Source organism: Oryctolagus cuniculus, chromosome 13 (assembly GCF_964237555.1).
Source record: "Oryctolagus cuniculus chromosome 13, mOryCun1.1, whole genome shotgun sequence".
Lineage (NCBI taxonomy): Eukaryota > Metazoa > Chordata > Mammalia > Lagomorpha > Leporidae > Oryctolagus > Oryctolagus cuniculus.
Genome location: NC_091444.1, coordinates 28716806 through 28731871, shown reverse-complemented (window position 1 = coordinate 28731871; position 15066 = coordinate 28716806). Strand labels below are relative to the sequence as shown.

The following is a 15066-nucleotide window of genomic DNA, read 5'->3' as shown; positions in this document are numbered from 1 at the left end:
TTAAACTCAAGTCATTATAGACCCTTTTTTATTAACTGCTCTATGGAGTATAGTCTTGGTACTGACTCATTGTCGCTCCCCCTCTTCGTGGAGGAGCAACACAGGACCCTGCGCTGCCCCTTCGTCTGCTCGGCCCTCCCCGGGTTTGCTGCTGGTTCTTCCCGGGTTGGCTACTATCCCTTCCACCTCCGTGGAAGGGCAGTTCCCCCTGGCCACATTCCCCACTTCCGCAGGGGAGCGGCACACCGCCGGCCGGCTTTCTCGGGGGCTGCACGGGTTCCCTTAGATGTTCCCCATAGATGTTCCCGGTGCATGCCGTCTCTCTCCTCCTTTATAGTCCTCCTCCGCCAATCCCAACTCGGCTGCCCACACGCCGAGTACGCTGCTCTCCAATCAGGAGCAAGTCCTACAGTTTATTAGTTGAACTGGAGGCAGCTGTGCGGAAGCTGTTTACTTCTCTCCCAACGCCATGTTGTGGGAGAGCAGATGCATAGAATAAGTCTTAATTTCAGTAACTTAGTCCAGTCCGGATTGCTCCCCACAACTCATGAGTTCCAAAAATCAGAAATATCCCCCTCTAAAGACAAAGGGTTTGCTATCATTGAAGACAACTTCAAGTCTGACCCTTATTCTCTCAAGCACTTCCAAAAGGTGGAGCTGCAAAAAATAGTTTAAGCAAATTTTATGTTGTCATAAACATATATAAGGGAACTTCAAAATGTTTATGGGAAAGTGGAATTGAAAGATATATTCTTTTAGGTGCAATAATAGGACTCTTCAAAATGTTCATGAAAAAAACACACAGATTGCAATTTTGTTGTAGCAAAGTAAATGTATCTTTTAATCCCCTTCTCTGTGACCATTCTGAAGTTTTCCAAGAAGGTTCGGCACTCATTTCCCACCCCTGCCTACAAGAAGAGCTGCAGCAGAGTGCCGGAGCTGGCCATGTGTCCTGTGCTGAGCAGGCTGAGGGCTGCAGCAGAGAGTGGGCCTGGCCTCAGAGCTTCCCAGATGGTCGACCAGCTGTTCAGGACGCTGAAGCCAGGGTGGCTGCACTGGACAGGCCAAGCTGACCTGATGCTAATCTCACAGTACTTGTAACTCGAAGAGGGTATCATCTGAAAAGATAAACAGATTCCAGTGAAAGATTATTTAAGGAGATGACGGGCTCTTGTTGAGTGACAATTATTAAAAACAACAACAACAACAACAACAACAAAACTAAGAAATCAGAGTCCCCTTGGTTTTTTTTTAAGTGTGGTCCTTCAGTGCTGTATATCATGATCCCTTGTTGCATTTTTTACAAAAAAAATTATTTATTTATTTGAGAGAGCTATAGACAGAGGTAGAGACAGAGAGAAAGGTCTTCCATCCACTGGTTTGCTTTCCAAATGGCTGCAACGGCAGGAGCTGAGTGGATCCAAAGCCAGGAGCCAGGAGCTTCTTCTGGGTTTCCCATGCAGGTTCAAGGGCCCTAGCACTTGGGCCATCTTCCACTGATTTCCCAGGCCATGGCAGAGAGCTGGGTTGAAAGAGGAGCAGCCAGGACATGAATTGGTGCCAATATGGGATGCCAGTGCCACAGGTGGATGCTTAACCTACTAAGCCACAGCACTGGCCCCTCCTTTCAGATTTAAAATGATTATTGGCTAATTCATTGTATTGTGTGCTTATAACTAAAATGCAATTAGAAATCCATTCAGAGTTTTGAACATCTGTAGAAGGTTGACTTGTAGATGTTTGTACATTTACTCTGTGATACTTGTATTTTGCCTGAGCACACACATACTCGTGACAATACTCAAGCATTTTTTTTTCTTTTTACCCATGACCCCAGTATATATAATTAGTTAGCATTAAAATTAATGAGGAGGATCAATCTAGCTCTTGATCATGGGGAATAAAATAGATGAATGCTATTTACTTGTCCAAGGTAGTGTTTGTGTAATATTATGAAGGGTGCTCACATTTAGAAATTGTGTGGATCTCCCCCCTTTACAGTTTTCACTTAGGAAATACAGAGTTTTGTAGTAAGTGATATTACAGGTCATAAAGTTGGAAAGCTCTTCAAAGAAACCAGTCTCAGCACTTTTCATGATCATTGGTCAGAGCCAAATGAAGAAGCCAGGCATCCTGCACTTGAGTGACCTCCTGTGCCACAGCCTACACTTACACCATCCTTCAGCTGCTCTTCCCCTTGGTAGAAGTTCCTACTTGGAGTCACACTGTCACTCCCATGCCAACAGTCGTTTTTTTAAGGTAAACTGGTTGTTGAAGTTTAACACAGACAACTGCAAAGCTTGTCAAATGTAGTGCCATTGAATCTTTCCAAAGTGAACGTGTCCACGTGACCAATTCATAGAGCAAGAATCAGAACATCACCAGCTTTTTGATCAACATTTTGAGAGGTATCCATATTGTGTACAGTTGATTGCCACATAATATTCCATTATGGGACCGTATGGCAACATACCCATTCTACACTTGAAGGACATTGGGATTGTTTTCAGTTGGGAGCCATTATGCATTGTGCTGCTGTGAACATTTCTAGTACTCATTCTGTGGACAGTGTTGCACAGGGCTTTGATGAATATGCTCATTCTTGTTAAGATGCATTTATTTTATTTGAAAGGCAGAGTTACAGGTAGAGAAGGAGAGACAGAGATTGATTTTCCATTCATCGATTGACTCCCCAGATGAAGACAACGTCTGGCACTGGGCCAGGCTGAAGCCAGGAGCCTGGAACCCCATCCAGGTCTCCTGCATGGGTGGCAGGAGCCCAAGCACTTGCAGTATCTTCCGCTGCTTCCCCAGCTGTATTAGAAGGGAGCTGGATCACAAGTGGAGCAGCCAGAACTTGAACCAGCACTCTTAGGATGCCAGTGTCACAGGCAGTGGTCTAACCCACTGTGCCACAGCACCAGCCCCAACTCATTAAGTCTTTATAACAGCTCCTTGAGATAGTGGTGTTACTCTGACTTCACAGACTATGAAACTAAGACACAGAGAGGTTGAGTAACTTGCACAAGGTCAGAGTGAGCATGCGTTATAGCTGTGATTTGCTCTAGAAGCCACACATTTATCCCTCTGCTGTGTGCCTTTCCAGTTAGGTCCTTTCCAGGCCACTCTGCACCTTGTGAGCTGAAACAAAGGCAGTAGCAAAAGGCACAGCTTTAGAGCTGGACACCCGTGGGTTTGATTTCAGCCTCTGCCACTCGCTTCCTCTGTGACCCCGGGTGAGCTCTTTGTCCTTCCTAAGACCCGGTTTCTCCATGAACAGTGGTCGTTGTGAGCATGCAGCTGGTTAGTAAATAGAACGCTTCCTAGCACATGACCCCGTTACTGTTACTTGATCTCCTAACTTGTGTCCGCACCACTTCTCTTTGTAATGTGGCATATACACCAACTGTAAGCATCTTTCTGAAAGACCACTTTAATAACTTTTCCTAAAAGTCTTCAATATCTTAGCCGTTGAAATTGAACCATTGCAAAACTGCATTTTCCTTACTGCCTCCTACTTACACAGTGCTGCCTGGCCCATTCACTGTCTCCAGTCACTCTGGGCTTCTCACTCCTTCTCTCTTTGCCAGTACTTGCAGTATCTCCCTCTCCCTTTTTCCTTCCTGCCTTATAAACCTCCTTTGTCTCCCAGACTCAACTCTGGGCATTCATTCAACACATTTATTGAGTATTTCCTAAGTGTAAGGCACTTTGTCCAGTAGGTAGAATGTTTCAAGTTGTCAGTCCTATCCTACAAAGGTGTTTCTAGACTATTTGGGAAGATTAGATTGTCACGTAAGCGTATTTGAACAGCAGAGTGGTTTGGGATGGATGGGAACTGGACATACCTCTCAGGAGCAGAATGGTGAGAAACTTTGCAGAGGCGTGCTGTTCAGGAATCTCTGGAGAAGCAGAACTAATTGCATGTTTTTGTGTATATAGGGAACAAGTTTATTTTAAGGAATTGGCTCAGGCAGTCGTGGAGGCTTAGCAGATCCAAAATCTGCGGGATAGGGGGCAGGCTAATGACCCAGGGAAAGTTGCAGTTCAAGTCCAAAGGTCGATTCCTTCTCCTTCTGGGGTGGTCATTTTATGAAGGCCTTCAGCTCTTTGGATGAGGGCCACCTACATCGTGGCAGATAATCTGCTTTATTCAGAGTTTACCAGTTTTAATGTTGCTCACATGTAAAAATAATACCTTCACAGAAACATCTAGAATAATGTTTGACCAATCAATAACAGACTCTTGTGGGCTAACCAAACTGAAACACAAGCTTAACTATCATAGGAGGTATCCTTGGAATAGAGCCTTTGAAGACGATACTGGATTTTGATAAGTGATTCAGATTAATTTTGCATTACTGTTAGAAGACAGTTACAGGAGAGAGAGAGAGGGAGGGAGGGAGGGAGGGAGAGAGTGTAGTGGCTGGAGCTGAGCTGAATCAATCTGAAGCCAGGAGCCAGGAGTTTCCTCTGGATCTCCCACAGGGGCGCAGGGACCCAAGCACTTGGGCCATCTTCTACCCTCCTAGGCCACAGCAGAGAGCTGGATAGGAAGTGGAACAGCTGGGACTCAAACTGGCATGCATATGGGATGCCAGCATTGCAGGCAGTGGCTATGCCATAGCGTAGGCCTCGATCGTGAGTTTTATGAGGAAATCAGCCTGTCTATAAGTACCACTATGCCTCTGTGTAGGAGTCAATGAAGTCACATAGAAGAGCTAGAATGAAAAAAATGGAGAAATACGTGGAGTTGATTTCTGTGAGGCAAGTGTAACAGCACAGTACAGTGTGCCAACATAAAGATGGTAGTGGCTGTCCATCAGTTTTTATAAAAACAGCAGTAAATGCATGTAACTGTAAGTTACACAAACTTGGTTTGCTTCCCTAATCTTTTTAGTGCATGTCTTTTGATCAAGTTATACCACAAAGATTATTTTTAATGCCACTAGCCTTCAGTTTGCTGGTGTTGTTGAAGTATGGCAGTTTTGCAAGGGGAGCAAGTGGAAAAGACCCTTGATTTGGACTTTCCAGAGAATTTGCCAAGTGCTGGATGAGAACAGGGCTTCATTTCCCATTTCTTATCAGCTGTAGGTTGCAGTGAAAGACAATGTGGTTATTGTTGTCTAAAAAAATCAGTAGTTAAACCCCTTTTTGTCCAGATTTATTTTGTTAAAGAACAGTCTGTTTGCTGACACTCTGTTCTCTGGTGACTGTCGCCAGAGAGGGGACTCCGGACGTGTGTTGGGGACACGGGGACAAAGTGGGCTTCCAGTGGGATAAGAGCAGTCTGTTGGTTTCCAGAGAGGTCTTTATCAGAAGTCCTTATTTTAGCTGCTCAGGCAAGAAGTCTTGCAGTCTTCCCTGTCTCTTTCTCCTTCACTCCACGTGCAGCCTTCAGATGTGTCCAGATTTGGGTACTTCTTCTACATCCACGCTCCCACTGTCACTGTGTCTGCTGTCATCTGTCCTGTCTGGCGTCCCTGTGGCCAGCCTGCGGCCTCCCAGCGCAGGTCCACATGTCAGCCAGTGCCGTCCGTTTCAGTGTCTGTCAGTTTACGTGGCTCCTTTGCTCAGCACCTCCCCCTTGGTGTGCCGCCATCCTTACAGTAGTCTGGGTCTTTCCAGTGCCTTCTGTGGTTCGCTCTTGCCCTCCCCTTTCTCCTGTCAGCTCAGTCACTCATCTTGTTCACTCTTTGCAACAGAGCCTCTTGCCTATTCATGAACACGCCATCGTGCACTGTCCTACAAGCCCCTGTACTTGCTGTTCCCTCTGCCTGGAGCTGTTTCATCCGTCCTGCAAATAAATAGCCACGTGGCTAGGCTTTGTTTCTATACTTGGTCTTGGCCAAAAGGCCGAGAAGCAGTTGTGCCTTGCTTCTTTCAGATCGTTGCTCAGAGTTCACCTTATCGCAGGGACCTTTCCTGATCACTTTAGCCTCACTGCTCCTTGTATCGCTTATCTGCTTTTATCTCGGTGGACCTATTATTTATTTACTTGATTATTGGCTGTCTTCCCCAGCAGAATATCAGTTCTACGACTGGGTTTGCTTAGTTCATGCCGGTATCCCTGCTGCCTGGAATAACTCCTGGTATGTCAGGGGTGTTCATTCACATTTTTTGGAACAGATAAGTAATTGAATATATTTACTTGTACATTTCTGGCATTTTGCCAGTAGATTGTGTTAAAGTTGGTTTAATTTTCTTTTTTCTTTCTTTTTTTTTTTTTTTTTGACAGAGTTAGAGAGAGAGACAGAGAAAGGTCCTCCCTCTGCCGGTTCACCCCCCAAATGGCCTCCACGGCCAGCGCGCTGTGCTGATCCGAAGCCAGGAGCCAGGTGCTTCCTCCTGGTCTCCCATGTGGGTGCAGGGCCCAGGCACTTGGGCCATCCTCCACTGCCTTTCCTGGCCACAGCAGAGAGCTGGACTGGAAGAGGAGCAACTGGGACAGAACCAGCGCCCCAAACGGGACTAGAACCCAGAGTACCGGTGCTGCAGGCAGAGGATTAGCCCAGCGAGCTGTGGCACCGGCCTTAATTTTCTTTTTAAAGATTTATTTCTTTATTTGAAAGGCAGAGTTGTAGAGAGGCAGAGAGAGGCAGATGGCTGCAATGGCCAGAGCTGAACTGACCCGAAGCCAGGAGCTAGGAGCTTCTTCTGGGTCTCCCCACACGGGTGCAGGGGCCCAAGAACTTGGGCCATCTTCTACTGCTTTTCTAACTGGTAGATTTTGTGCTGGTTTCGTGAACATGTTAATAAAATATAGGAAGCTGCATATTTTCTGCAGTCTTAACTCTTTAGAAGGAAATTCTGACGTTTTTGCTGAAGGAGCAATTTGAGTACCTACTTTCCTGTAGGAAAATGAATGAGGCCTTGCACCCACAGCGCACATCCATTTTCTAAGCTGGCACATCCTCCCCAGATTTCATGCCCCTAATTCTTAGTTCTTATATCTGATATATTCCTATTCTGGTTTCTAATAAGCTAATTTTAAGTTTTTTAATTTTGGATGAATAGAAATAATGTGCTAATAGCAGTCTCCTGTGTAGAATGACAGAAATGAGGAATATTCTGATTTGGGAATTACAGCGCATTCCAGTTCTTTGCTTGATAAACCACCCCCACCCCCTTGTCCCCATGCCCTAAGAAAAGGGTTACCTTCTCCCTGTGTGTAGTCATCACTTTGGGTCATCGTTTTTTTCTCTCTGGGAAAGTACACTTCTTACTGTGTCAGAAGTATGAAAGATTGTGTAGTAGAGACGGAGAAAGTTGAAGTGAAAATTCTGAAAGAAGAAGGATGTCTAAAATTGTTTTAAAATTGCATTCAACAGATGAAGTTTGTTGGCTCTCAGTCTTTAGTTCTAGAGACCCGGAAGGGATGTGAAAGGGAGAATTGTAGAGGGACATTTTCGTGCTCGACAATATCAAGCACAGTTTTGGCAGAAGTCATAGCAAAGGAAGATTCTAGATTCTTGGGCAGTGAGATGTTTGCTGGTTTGGTATTTTATCTTTGGCAGTTGTTGCCCACATTTGATATTCTCAGCTCCTTTTGAAGAGTCTGTGAAAGAAAGTTACTCATGTCCAGCATTAAAAATTCAGTAAAATGGTCTGTGGATTCTTGTTGCAATGTGCTTATAGCCTTCTCTAGTTTTTTTCTTTTCTTCCTTCCAGTTTCCCTTTGAGATTTATGCGTCAGTCTTACAGAAACTACAGACCATGCCCACTGACTATCCAGGCACAGTGTTGGAACAAAACAGCACTTGATTCTAGAATCAGAGACTTGGCGAGTGTCTTCCACACTCAGAGCCCCCATGTCTTCATGGGTAAATGGGAATCCTAGTGGCTCCCTTAAAGGATTGTTGTTTGAAGTACTACTCACGCTAACACTTGGAAAACAACCCTACAAATGTAGAGCACTGTCATTGTTAACAACTGTGAGTGTTTGAATACCCTGATTCCCTAGTATCTAGGGAAAATGATTAAAACCCTAATTGTGGAGCCTTAAGTCTTCCAAAACTTTTGATGGATGTGTATTGTGTCTTTATTATTTCAGCATACTCTAGGAACAGTGTGAAATACCTTTCAGTCAGTGTGCAGTTAACTATGTTTTAATCAAGGCCATATATATATATATATATAGTCAGCTGTCACCACAGCAACTAAATACATGATAAGATTACTTATGAAAGAAGAAGATACATTTCAACTCATAGTTTTGGAGGTTCACAATCTTAAGATTGGTTGACCCCATTGATCTGGTGGCAGAACATGTGCAGAGAAAGGATCACATGGTGAGTCAGAAACAGAGCTGCTAGGCCCAGTTTAGCTTTTAGTAGTCAACCCTCTCTCAAGAACTACCTTCCAAGGGCATGGCCCTAATACCTGAAGACTTCACACTAGGCCTAGCCTACTGGATCTAGTCTCCATTCTAATCCATTAACCATTAACATATGATGTTGGAGACCAAGTCCTTAACATGTAGGCCTGTGGGGGACACCCAAACTGTAGCATCCTATGTGGCTAAATGAAGTCCTGCTCTAATGAACATGTACAGTAGAGACCTACTGTGTGCTACATGTTGAGGAGAAATGCAAAAGTGAAGAAAAAGTTCTAAAATATCCAAGGATGCAAAAATAGCTATAAATAATTTTTTTGTTCAATGCCATATTAGTTACAAAATGCAATGAGAATGTGGAAGGTAGAATGAATTATTTCAATTTATTAGTTAGAGAAAGGCTATTATATAATACCTGGAGTTTAGGCAATTTTTGGTTTTTTTGCTGTTGAGTTCAGTATTGTCTTATGCCAACTCTTTCCATAACTAACTTCCAAAACGTTCTTTTATTTTTTTAAAAAATGTTATTTATTTGAAAGGCAGAGGTACACACATACACACACACACACAGATCAATCTTCCATCTGCTGGTTCACTCCCCAAATGGCCACAATGGCTGGAGCTGGACAGATAGAAAACCAGGAGCCAGGAAGTTCTTCTGGGTCTCCCACATGGGTGCAGGGGTCCAAGGACTTGGGCCATCTTCTGCTGCTTTCCCAGGTGCATTAGCAGGGAGCTGGGTAGGTAGCAGAGCAGTCATGAATTGAATTGGCGCTCATGTGGGATGCTGATGCCACAGGTGGTGGCTTTACCCCCTATGCCACAGCGTCAGCCCCTAAAAAATCATTCTTTTAACCCACCTAATTTTTCTGATTTGGTAGATGATCATAATGCTTTTGACAAAATTGTTAAGTCTAGGATTATCTACTAAATCTGAATTATAGAACAGAGGGAGGTGGTCACTGTCCCCAAGGTACTTAAGGGCTAGTAGGGTGCAAAACGGAAGTGAATTGGGCCTGTTATCATTAGAAATAGATAACATCTGTGATCTTGAAGCGCTGTGATGGGGTAGAAGGCGGGCAGAAATCATACTGGCCAGATGGAAATTGGGATGGGCTGTTTCCTCACAACAGGTTCACCCTGTGGAACTTAAGGTCATCTAGTAGGAACTCAGAAATCTCTCTTACATTGCTTACTTTTGAGTAGAAATAGCAACTCTTTTGCTCAGAGCATCCCATCCAGCTTTTGTGTGTGTTTTATCTGTCCATGTTTACAAATGTGCCATGAGGGCTCTCTCTCATGTAACTTAGATCTTTCCAAGTTGTGAGCATGAGAAAATGTACATCAGGTGACTGACAGCATGGGGTAGGTGGGCACCTATGGCATTTAAGGTAAAAGCCTAAAGCCCAACTATTAGAAATTAAAATTTAAATTGGTTGGGGCCGGTGCTGTGGCGTAGTAGGCTAAGCCCCTGCCTGTAGGTCCAGCATCCCATTTGGGCACCAGTTCGTGTCCCAGCTGCTCCTCTTTTGATCCAGCTCTCTGCTTATGGCCTAAGAAAGAAGAAGAAGATGGCCTAAGTGCTTGGACCCCTACACCCATGTGTGAGACCAGAGGGAAGCTCCTGGCTCCTGGCTTTGGATTGTCCCAGCTCTGGCCATTGCCACCACTTGGGGAGTGAGCCAGCAGATGGAAGACCTTTTTCTCTGTCTCTCCCTGTCTCTTTCTGTAACTCTGCCTCTCAAATAAACAAATCTTTTTAAAAAATTAAAATTGGTTAATAAATTTAAGTAGCAACTAGAGTTTACAGTTAGGCTTGGGTAACTCTTAGGAACTCAGTTTGGGGGGCTGGCGCAGTGGCATAGTAGGTTAATCCTCTGCCCACGGCGCCAGCATCCCACATGGATACCAGTTCTAGTCCTGGCTGCTTCTCTTTTGACCGACCCAGCTCTCTGCTGTGGCCTGGGAAAGTGGTAGAGGATAGCCCAAGTGTGGCCCTGCACCCACATGGGAGACCAGAAGGAGGCTCCTGGCTCCTGGCTCCTGGCTTTGGATCAGCACAGCTCTGACCGTTGTGGCCATTTGGGGAGTGAACCAATGGAAGGACGACCTTTCTCTCTGTCTCTCCCTCTCACTGTCTGCAACTCTAACTCTCAAATAAAAAAAAAAAAAAAAAAAAAGGAACTCGGTTTGGATGGGATCGTAGTTAAAATGACAGAGATGCTGGGTTGAGGGATGTAGACAATGTAGACATTGCTGAGGTGTCCCTGTCCCAAGACAGATGGACCAAAGACAGCAAAAGGCAGGAAGGAATCTGCTCATCACTATGAACAGACAAAAATCACAGATCATTCCATCTGAACTTAGAGTGGAGATTGCCACAGCTGGTCTGGCTTCTCACTTGCCTTTTGGTTAACGTAGAGCCTTAGGTTGCTTCTTGATGTGCAAGCTGGTAAGTCAGCACATTCCATTGACAAGACTGGAAGAAGGGCAGCAAAAGGCCCTTTTCTCGTGCTTGTCCTACTTTCCTGATAGGAATCTGGGTTGACGACCATAGGAGCCTGGGACCTGGATTTCTCATTTATTCCCTGCACGCTGAGTTTCAGGGTCACCAGTAATGGGCCTAGTCATACATACGCACAGATCTCAGCATTTTTTGTGACAAAATAAACTTTTAGTTCTATTTTCCACACACTTTTTGAAGCACCCTCATTTGACTTAATATGAGCTTGGAATTTCTGTTTCTTCTATTTTTATCATAGTCTCTAGGGATGTACAATTAATTACTTCCATTGCCTCATTGCACCCATCGTATTTATTAAGCCTGTAGTATTTCTTTGACTCTGGAACATGTCTTATCAACAGAGAAGTGACTTTTTTTTTTTTTTTTTTTGACAGGCAGAGTTATAGACAGAGAGACAGAAATGTCTTCCTTCCGTTGGTTCACCCCCCAAGTGGCCACTATGGCCAGCGCGCTGTGCCGATTTGAAGCCAGGAGCCAGGTGCTTCTCCCTCCCATGGGGTGCAGGGCCCAAGGACTTGGGCCATCCTCCACTGCCCTCCTGGGCCATAGCAGAGAGCTGGCCTGGAAGAGGAGCAACCGGGACAGAAACGGCACCCCGACCGGGACTAGAACCCGGGGTGCCGGCGCTGCAGGCGGAGGATTAGCCAAGTAATCCGTGGCACCGGCCCTGAAGTGACTTATTTTGACAGTTGCTTGCTTGAATTAGGGGTTCTACAGGAGGACTCGCGACCATTCAGAGACAAACCTCTTGCCTCAGATTTGTTGATTTCTGCGTGTTTTCTCCTTTGGAGCAGGCATATTGCTCACAGCAGTGCTGCTCCTCCATCTGCTAGCTCCACCAAATTTCCAGGGATATAATGCAGACTGCTTGGCCACAAGCCTGGCTCTTTACCAGAAAGTCAGATCCTTGAGTTGTTGAGTCACCCGACCTCCAGATGTCGTTTAAACTGCTTTTTCCCACAGCGGAATTTTGGAAATACTATGAACACATGACTTTCAGGGCAGGCAGGTATATATTTTGAGCTAATGAGTCAAGACAGGTTTATTGCTTGTGTAACAGGTAAGGTCTTATACTGTGCAGGTGCAGTTTGGAGTGGTTTGGCCTGGTTGCTCATCATGGGGCATGTTGTGTGTTGTTGATTTGTTGCATATGGGCCTTGATTTGTGTTCTGTTTGCCCATGATTAGGGTTTATTTATTTATTTAATTTTTTTTTATTTATTTGAAAAACAGAAAGGGAGACATAGAGATCTTCCACCCACTGGTTCATTCCCCAGATGCTTGCAGCAGCCTAGATTGGGCAGGCCAAACCCAGAATCTGGCAACTCAATCCAGGTCTCCCACCTGAGTTGCGGGGATCCAGGTTTTTGGGCCATCACCTGCTGCCTCCCAGAGTGCTGGACTTGGCATGGACCTGGATCTTGAACCCAGGCACTGGGGGCTGCGGGTGTCTCCGTGGCATCTTCGCTGCTTCAGCCAGTGCCTTCCTCCCATCCAGTTCATTTGAAGCTCTTTGTTCCTGATTGTTATCCTCACCCAGGTTTCACCTGTGAAAGCTGTTACCTATCTCAGAGTGGGTTGAGTTATTTACACATAAACAGGTGGTCCATACTGGAGGACTATTTTTGCTCTTCGTATGAAGTTAGAAGTGTCTTAAGGTTTTCTGTTTGAAATGTGATGGATTATGTTTCTGAAACTTTCAGGTGCCTCTCAAAGCGTGCAAATAGTGTCTTAACAACCTTGCCACGAGCTGATTAATCCCCCCTTCCGATTGTCTTTACCTGTCAGTATTTCAGTTGTTCAGAAACCTTTATTGAGCACCTGTGAGTGCCGGCTGTTAACAGAGTTGCCTGTGAGGAGGTCGTGGTGGAGTGGGCTGGTGCCGGTGACACTGCAGGACAGGGCTGGGTGAGGGACAGTGGGGCTATGAAAGGGGCCCATTTACTTGTTGAGTGGGTTTCAACTGAGCCTGGAGGAATGGGTGGGCGGTTGTGCAGATGGAGAGCAAGGAAACAGCACAGAGGCAGGAGACATCTCAGCAACTACAGGGAAGCAGAGTAAACGTATTGTAGCTCAAGAGTGCGGTGTCCGGTGAGGCATGAGGTTGGAAAGAGAGTTCTGGCGTGCTCACAAGGAGCCTCATGTGCTGTATCAGGGGTCTGGGCATTTTCCTGGTTACAGTCACGCGTATTTTGTTCCTTGAAGAAAAAAATTCATGTCACATAAAATTCACCATCTTAACCATTTTAATTTATACAATTCAGATGTTTATGGTCTGTTCTCAAGGTTGTCTAAACACCCTCATGATCTGATTAGCAGTCACTCCCTGTTCCCCTCTTCCTCTGTCCTCTGGTGGCCACTCATCTATGGGTTTGTCTGTTCTGGGCATTTCACGTAAATGGAGTCATACAAGGTGTGACCTTTTGTGTCTGGCTTCTTCCACTTAGCATTGTATTTCTCAGTTCCGCCGTGTCATAACATGTACCAATAATTCATTCCTTCTTGTGGCTAGATAATAATCCATTGTGTGGGTAGACCACATTTTGTGTATCCATTCATCAATTAATGGACATTTGGTTGTTTCCTCTTTTTGGCTATTGTGAATACCATTGTTATAATCATGCACAAGTTTTTGTGTGCGTGAATGAATTCTCGAATTTCTTAGTTATGTATCTAGGTTCATAATTGCTGGAGCATGTGGGTAATTTTATATTTAATTTTTAAGACTTATTTATTTGAAAGAGTTAGAGGAGAGGTAGAGATAGAGAAAGAGAGGCAGAGGGGAGAGAGAGCCAGAGAGAGAGAGAGAGAGATCTTTCATCTGCTGGTTCACTCCCCAGATGGCCATAACAGCTGGAACTGCACCGATCCGCAGCCAGGAGCCAGGAGCTTCTTCCAGGTCTCCCATGCGCAGGCAGGGGCCCAAGGACTTGGGTCATCTTCTACTGCTTTCCCAGGCTGTAGCAGAGAGCTGGATTGGAAGTGGAGCAGCCGGGGCTTGAACTGGTGCCCATATAGGATGCTGTCACTGCAGGTGGTGGCTTTTTCTGTTACGCCACAGTGCCCGCTTCTTAAATTCTTGAGTAACTGCAAAAAAATGCTTTCCAAGTCTTTGGAGATTTTAAGGCAGATCAAAACAGACAGATTTGGGGATAAGTATTTCTACTTCTGTTGTGTTTTTCTATTCAGGGCATAACCATTCATAGCAGCAATCCCTCTCTGACTTGTTTAAATCCTATATATATGATTGCCAAGAAGGAATCTGTACCCAGTAGTACAGGATGGAACAGTAGTGATGTTGGGGCATTCGCTCTTTTTCTGTGATGTATTACAGAAAATGAGTTTGCTTTCTTAAACAGAACCCCTGATTAAATTATAGGCTATTATTAGGGAATTTATTGTCCTTATAAACTGTGCTTGGATTCCCTGTAATTTGTTATAATTAATGCAAAAGTTCAGGAGCAGAAAGCAAGGATCAGGTTGTGGCTTGCCTGTGTCTTTTGCAACACCTTGCTATCATTGGCCGTTTTTCACTGCTGGTTAAGGCCCTGTGTGTATTTGTGTGCATTTAAACAAACATTATCCTTTTTAGGAAAGAATTGCAATCCTTTGACTCACTGAAACTGAAGGAGTCTCAGGAAGAAGTTAGGTATCCTTGGTAAAAGAGGGTATTTATTGATTAGTGCACGTTGCAAACCTTTGGAATTGAACTTTTGCCAAGAAAATCTTGTCTGTATGTGTTTCAGTCCATGCTTGTGTTTTTTATTTTCCTGCATGCACATGTGGTAGCTGGTGGTATGAAAAAAAGCCTAAGAAAAACCTTTCCTTTTAAGGTTGCTTTTGTCAGAGTTGTAGTTCTAGCCTTTTCCTTTTGTTGGTTCCCCCTTCCTCTTTGGGGTTATTTCAGTTTTGCATAGTACCAGAGTTTTGACTTTGTAGCCTGTTAAAACTATGCAGAGTTTTAATAGATTACCAACTTGAACATACGTTAAATATAAGAATTTTTAGGTAGTGGGTGGCTCACTTACCAAACACATTATTATACATCAGTAGTCATAAACTGGATTTCTTCTCAAAGGTTTTGTGAATTGAGAGAAGGAGGCATTCAGGTTTATCTGGTTGCATGCCTGCATATGTGCTGTTTATTTGGGCCTGGCAGCCAGGGAACAGTGTGGGGCCACCCTGCCCATTAATCTGGATTAACAACT

General features: G+C 44.7%; 1 protein-coding gene across 3 annotated transcripts in view; it reads left to right on the top strand.

Annotated features, from left to right (window-relative positions):
- Positions 1–15066, top strand: part of PTPN14 (protein tyrosine phosphatase non-receptor type 14) — a 195748-nt gene that overhangs the window by 104415 nt on the left and 76267 nt on the right. The window lies entirely within an intron of this gene.